General features: G+C 35.8%; 1 long non-coding RNA gene across 2 annotated transcripts; it reads right to left on the bottom strand.

The window, feature by feature from the left end:
- Positions 1–2,831: 2,831 nt before the first annotated feature.
- Positions 2,832–7,281, bottom strand: LOC146767652 (uncharacterized). 2 transcript variants are annotated; one of them, XR_014955196.1, is made up of 3 exons: positions 6,369–7,281; positions 5,171–5,307; positions 2,832–5,056 (listed from the first exon to the last, which is right to left on the bottom strand). It is a non-coding gene; the product is annotated as an uncharacterized LOC146767652 (long non-coding RNA). The 2 variants fall into 2 exon arrangements; XR_014955197.1 differs by having other exon boundaries at positions 6,692–7,281.
- Positions 7,282–7,289: the final 8 nt, after the last annotated feature.

Genomic DNA, 7,289 nt, shown 5'->3' with positions numbered 1-7,289 from the left:
GAAGAGAACATTCAAATCACTGTAAAGATACTAGGACTTGGTTGAAAACTAATGGAATTTTCCCTGTTTGGTGTAGAGGGTCTTTCAGTTAAACTCACTGGAATTTGGATCAAGATCCTGTTTTGGAATCTTTAGTCTTGTATGCATTTTAGAGGCATTTCCGAATTAGTAGAGATTAAACCAGAGTTCTTGGTTTTCCCTGCTTTATACTGACTACAAAAGAATTTACTTCTGTTTGGGTACTTGACATCCCCATTATTTCCTTCAGAACAAGAGCTGTTGTAGATGTAGAAAGCTACATAAATCAGGATTGTAATAAATATAGTTCAAATCAGCATGTTGTATAGTGAGTAGGAAAATAGTATAATCTTTCTAGCAAACGTAATTAAAAAATGAAAACTGCTTACTTATTAATTTGAAGAGGAAATAACTAGCTTCAATTTAAGTTCTTGCTCCTCTCTTCCTGAGGATGCTATTTATTAGAAAACACCTTCAAGTAGTGCTAAAACTGGGGAATGTGTAGTAAATGCTAGCTTGGCACTTGGAAATCTAAACAGGATATTCTATGTTTTTGAAAACAGGCAGATACAAAGGTACAAGCAATGTCATTCCACATCAAGAGCTGGAGTTCTCTATTCCAACCTGCCATTCTCATGGGCTTGTGGCACAGTAGGCTTTGAAAACTAATTTTATTTATAGAAAGAGAAAGGTCTTGGAAAGCACCAGAGCCACTGAGCATTTAGTTATTCAGTGGAGAGAGGTGAAGCCAAAGGTGTAAGTTGAATTCCTGCCATGAGATGTTTGAGAGGTGAGCACATGATTCTGTTAGAGCAGCAGAAGTCCCTCTCACAGCATAACTTCAAGAATAACAGAAGTTTCCGTAGGTTTCTTTGCTGTTTGGTTTGTTGTGGTTTTCTTAGTTTCGTTGGGGGTTCTTTTGTTATTGTTTTTTTTAAAATCCTCCAGTGGCCATGACAACCTCCAAAATAATTAAGCTGTCTATTACTAGTGCTCACACACTGGGCTTGCAAAGTACATAGTCCTTCTTCCATTATAGAGAACTCAAGCTTTTCCTCTACTATGATTAGTAGAGGCCATAATTTTCTCCGAGGGATAAAGGGACTTTAATACTTCCCTTGAGTCTTGACCACTACAAATTAATTCCTTGGAGCAAGTATGGACAGTGTTGTCAGACATAGGGTTGAAGCCTTCCCTCTAGCAGCAAGAAACCTAGGAGCTTACCAGTGCTAGAATCATTGTGGACTGACTAATTTTTTCACTTTCAAATTATTAATACTTTTCTTGAAGCATGAGACAAAAGTCCAGTTCCACACCTTTTCCTGTTTTGTTCTAGGCATAGAACAGAAACCTTCAAACCTTGATTTTCCCAAAACAGCTTCAGCACAATGATTGTAGCTGCTCTTCGTACATACACATCCATTTCTTTTCCAGCCTACAGTGATGACTTGCTCTACAAAGGATTTTAATCTTTTTAGGCAGGGTATAGTGGATTCTGCAAGTGCTAGACTAGAAATAAAAAGTAGTTGTAATCTAACCCTCACCATATCTTAAAAAAACATAAGCTGTCATTACTATTGCATTGTTTTTTGAAGCTGATCTCAAATGTCTACAAACTGGCCAGAGATCCTCAGGATCTGATGGTTAGGCAGGAATTAAGGTCTGATGAGCTGCTCTGCTCTGTGGTAACTGATGTGTTTAGAGGCAGGCATGAAGGCAGTATTGACGGCGCTCAGGACTCTTAAAAATGAAAACTGAGGTGCTTTTAGAGTTTGATTATATTTGGGAGAGCTGAATATATATGAATATATATTAACTGGGGAGCTGATTAGCCTTTTCATTATTATCTAAATTCTACTGAATTTGAAGTTATATTTCTGCACCTGACTGGGACTCTTCACTGAATAAAGATCAAATTCACACCTTGCAAAGTTACCATATGCAAAAATCCACTACTTTTGGTTTTCATTTTAACATCAAAGCACTGTAAAGAGCATCTTCACAGAGTTCACTGATGTTCTTTAACAGGGTGGTCTGTAAATAGTCTAAAGGTTTGCTTGCTGTATTAGAGTACACAGCTTGCATCACAAGCATGCAGTATATTTCTTTTCTTAATCAGGAATCCCAACATATTTTGAGAAAAGAAGGGAAATTTAAATTATCAGGTGCTAATTTTTGTCTCAGAATGAGAATCAGTTAGGCTGAGTTGTTCCTCACTGTACAGAACATACTGACCATCTTAAAGGTCATTTCCAACTTAAATGATTCTAGATTCTATGACCTGAAACAGTTTGCACTTTGTCTTCAAGGTAATTGAAGCGATTCTAAACCCATATTGCTGTTTTCAAAATATGTCTCATTTTTCAGTCATGCAGACAAGTGAATTGTAAACTAGAACAAAAAGTAACCAAACCAATGTGAAAACCTCATTTTCTGCATACAAGAAGGAAACTTGAAGCACAACCTTTGGAATACGTGTCTTCACTGTATGTGTAAGGGAAAGCTGGGTCTGTCTGGGGACCAGCAACTCCCACTCTGAGCTTTTGGCACCCTGAGAAAAAGAAGCGTTGGGTTAATTTTAGGTTAATGAGATAAAGATGCAAAAGACAGATAGATGCTCTTAAAATACATTCAAACTATTTATCAGGGCATAAAATAGTTGCACAATTCTGTTACGTTTCTCTCTCAAGTAAACTCTCTCTCTTATCATCAAATAAAACTTTTACAGGGACCAAGCTTGTAGCCATAAATGTGCTCCTGTGTTAAACGTAGCTACCCTTTAGAACAATCTCAAGATACTTCTGTATCTTGAGCTGTAAACCCTCATTTTTAATTTGTAATAGATGTTAGGAACAAGAGAGTATCTCTTTCTATATATATTAATTCATGTAACTTAATTCTGTGAGATGGCACACATTTACTCATGGGTTAAGTTTATAATTGCATTTCAAAGCAGTTCTCTTGAAACATTCTAAAACAGATTATGTTCTTAAAAACTCTGTTCTTTACTTTGCATGTTTTAGTACTACATCCCATTAAAGCTGTGTTTGAAGTTACTAGGATTTGTTAAAAATTTGATCATGCCTAAGCAGATAAGAGATTATATGCTTTATGTATATATTTGAAGGATTTGTTCCAGCTTGGATACAGTGTATTAATTGGCCACCTACAGTGAACAGCAGTGTTTAATATTTAGAACCCTTTTCCTCATTGTTTTCCAGGCAGAAGAGCATGTAAGTATTCTTTTAACTAAATTTGCTAACTTTCTGGAATACATTTAAACAATGTGTGCTACTTGTGTCATATTACATTAACTTCACTTCTACAGACAGGTTGTATACATATGTAATAAATAGCCCCTCAGGGATCAGATCTAGATTAACTGAGAAAAACGTACTCTGCTGTACGTTAAGTAATTTACAATACCTCAGTAAACATTAGAAAAGATCTGTTTGTCTCACCAGAACAGGTTAACAGTGCCTGCAGACTCAGTAATGATTGTAGAATGTTAAACTATCAAGTGGAAAGTTATAATCACTTTAAATAGTCTAATTTTTTCCCCTAAAACATCAGACTATCTGGAGTTTGATACCATGATGTCTGTAATAACACTGAATGTTTATGATACAGATTGAAAGTAGTAAAGAAAGACACCAGTTCTGCAAAGGATCTAAACAGAGTGACTTAAAACTGAGAGGGAGGCTTGAAGAGAAAACTTGTTTAAGTGGGTAATCTTTTATTTAAATATTATTCCTTTTAAATTAAATCGCAATATCTACAGTTAGAGATGAAACATGTTTTAGACATGCCAGTTTTATTTACTTATGACAAAATCCCTGTAGTCTTTCTACTTCTATCAGCTCAGTTCTGCCTGGTAATTATTTAAATAGAGGTGTGCTTTCATTGGCTTTGGTTTTTATTACTCCAGTTCCAGTATAATTAACAAAAAGTGTTCTAAGCAAGTGCATGAAGGTTACTTCAGCAAATTTCAGATGTCTAACATGGACATTCATTGCAACTCTAAAACTCACTTGTTATATCTGCCAGCTGTTGAAGAATGTAACATATATCTGTAGTACAGCAATAAGTAAAAATTGTCTTGTCTTAATGTTAAATCCATGCAGCTGCTGGCTGCATTGATTGGCTGTGTAGATGTAAGTTTTCCCTTAAAAAGGAGCACTTGCCACATAACACTCATGTAAGATTAGGATAAACCAACAACATAAGAAGTGCAATGATTTTTGAATTTAGCCTAGCTGCATTGTCTCTGATACACAGAGGGAGATAAAAAGTAGACTAAATTCCAAATGAGGAAGCATGTTTAGAATGCTGTCTTAATTGATCATTTAAAGACAATCATCTTAATTGTTTAATTACATTATTTAACTGCCTTAAACTCAGGCAAGAGGCCCACCAGCATAGAGAAATAACAAACTGTAGTAAGAGTGCTGGAGCAGAGGACCAAAAGCCAAGGATTCTGGAGAAGCCATTTAACACTGTTTGCTTGTCCTGAACTAGAAATAATAAATACTGCATTATATTCAATCGTTGGAGATCCTAAGACAAGCAACACTGCATTACAAATAATCATTATTATTTCATTATATATTAGCTTGGCAACAAAAACAACAGAATGCTTTTCTATGTGGGACAAAGGTAATTCAATGTGCACTATTTAGGAATGCCTTAGTGTTAATTGCATATAAAAATGTCAAAGCAACCGAAAAGCAGTTGATGCAAATGTTCATAAACATTGTGGCTGCTAAGTTAAAAACCAAGGTGTCATATTTACTTAGTCACTTAGTCTGATTCTACAGAAGCAGCTTGACTCATTGTACATGTACTGTTTGAGGAGAGAGAAAAAGTCTTTAAAAGGAGACTGTAAAAGTAAGCAGGACAAAGACTGAGAGAGGGACACAAATTTGAGGGAGGACTGGTGAGGTATAGTCCTGTAGAGTGGTATCAGCTGGGGTCAGAATCCCTGAGTGCACTTTGTTTCAGGTAGGCCTGACTCTCTCTGCTGTCCTGTTCCATTTGTCTGCAAAGAACAATGGAAAAACACAGTCATTTGGCTGTCAGCTGAGGACCTGACATAGTGACAAGTATATCAGGCTTTGAGAGAAACTCAAAAGTGGAGTTTGCTGGCATTTACCTACAAATGATGCTTTGCAGATATCCTCTTCAGCTGAAGGAATTCTATGCTTTCCTTGTTTACTTACTCCTTTCAATCCAGGGAATAACTGGAGTCCAAGTGTTGTGTAGTGCCAATAACTCAACATACAGGTTCATCTGTAATGAAATAGAGTGCCTTTATGAAAAGAAAGAAAACCAGAGGGAGAGAGAGAGAGGTGCTTTGTTACAAAAATATAATTGCTTAAAAATTAGTGACATTGATTTTTAAAGAATGCTGACTTGTATCTTATCATACCAAAAATGAGAAAGTGAATTAGAAACCTACCATGAACTCAAGAATTATGTAGACACAATCCCTGTTACTTTAAAGTGAGATATAAATCCAGAGATTTCTCATGCCATCATTTTGTAAATAATTACAGTTCTGCAGAATCTGTTGTATAAAGTTTACATGGGAGGTTCAGTGCACCCTTGCTCTTGTTTAGAACATTGGGAACCACCAGAGAGATGTTGACATATGGCTGCACTGTTTTAGTGCACGAGACATCGACTACATGGGAGCATAATAAACAGGAGCATAAAGACAGGTTTGTGCAAGCATTTTGGATTGACCTTTTTGGCAGCTGAAATCCATCTTGAGTACATGGTGCTGATGTGGACAGACATGTAAACCTCATCTTGTTACTGCAACTACTAGTTTTACAAATATATTCCAATGCTCAAAATGTACATCATTCTAAGTAAAGGGATTTTAAATGGGAGAGGGGTTGCTGCAGCAACAATTCATAGTATGACAGAGCAGAAACTTTCTCTTAAGTTTGTGGAACTATCCCCACAGATATATAAAGAGTTAGGTAAGTGTGTTTTGCACCAATAGAAATTCTTATCATTTCAGGGTGATGACTTATTTAATGTATTTTTTTCCCTAGCAAACTATTTGACTAACTGGTACAGTGTTTTAATTTTGACATTTGAAAAGAACAATCTATTGTCCTTTCAATAAGCAGCTATAGTGTAAACATTAGGAATATTTGTATAAATACCTTTTACTTTTGAACAACAGTGTTCTTAGATCAGAATGAATCCAATTGTAATGCATTTTTGAAGGAACATTTTTAAGGAAATTAACACTTTCTTTTGAAGCACACCTTTTGAAAACTATCTAACATAGCCAAATTTGGTTTTCTTTTAACAAGTCTTAATCTACTATTGCATACCAAAGTATGAGCCTCTTTGTATAGCCACAGTAGTGTTTGGATTCAAGACTAAAAGGTAATCATTCATTGCGATAATAAATTTTAAGGTTTAATCTAAACTGATGGGATGTAGGCAAATATCACCTCACAGTTTTAAATGCTCATTATGTCCTCAGTAGTTTCTTGTTAAATCAGTGGGAGCACTGTGCACATGCTGTGTGGATATTGCCCATCAGTTCTAAATAGTTATGCAATAATGAAAGAGCACACCTTTAACTTGTGAGCATACCTATAGTATTGTGAGTAGCATACTTCTAACACTTTTCCTAAATTTATCAACTCACCAGTTAGCAACATCCCAAAATCAGCAAAAGTAAGATGAAAAAAAGATCTTATTGTTGGAATTCTAAGGAGCAGTGAAGATGGAAAGCACCTTCAGAAGAAGGTGGCAAAAGAGTAATTACTCAATGAGGCACAATAGAGAAGCAAGAGATATTCCTTGGATATCACAAGCTGTCTTTAAAACAGAAGTGGCTGGTACTAGCACATCATAACCACACCCCTAGCTTTACCCTTTGGTTTTTGGGAGAGCTTTTCTGGAAAGAGGGGCTATATTTTGTGTGTGCTTGTACATGTTGGAAACAGTGATGAGGTAGTAGTCCAGAGCACTTGAAATTTAGCGTACACCTAGTCACATTTAATACAGAGTTATAGAGTGAGCGACATTTTTCTTATATTGAAGTGTTATTGCAGTGTAAACTGTTTTTCACAGTCTGTTGTTATAAATGCTCACTCTGTTAATCTCTTATTTAGAAGTACAGAAAACATGAACCTTTAATGACTGACTTATCTAAGTCATGCAACAAGTGCACTCTTTCACACTCTTCAGTACAATTAGTAACACTATGCTTTTGTCTACAATCTGTGGCCTGAAATTGCCAC

Source organism: Lonchura striata, chromosome 4 (assembly GCF_050655825.1).
Source record: "Lonchura striata isolate lonStrDom1 chromosome 4, ASM5065582v1, whole genome shotgun sequence".
NCBI lineage: Eukaryota > Metazoa > Chordata > Aves > Passeriformes > Estrildidae > Lonchura > Lonchura striata.
Note: the sequence above shows the minus strand (reverse complement) of the source record. Positions and strands in the feature narration are given on the sequence as shown.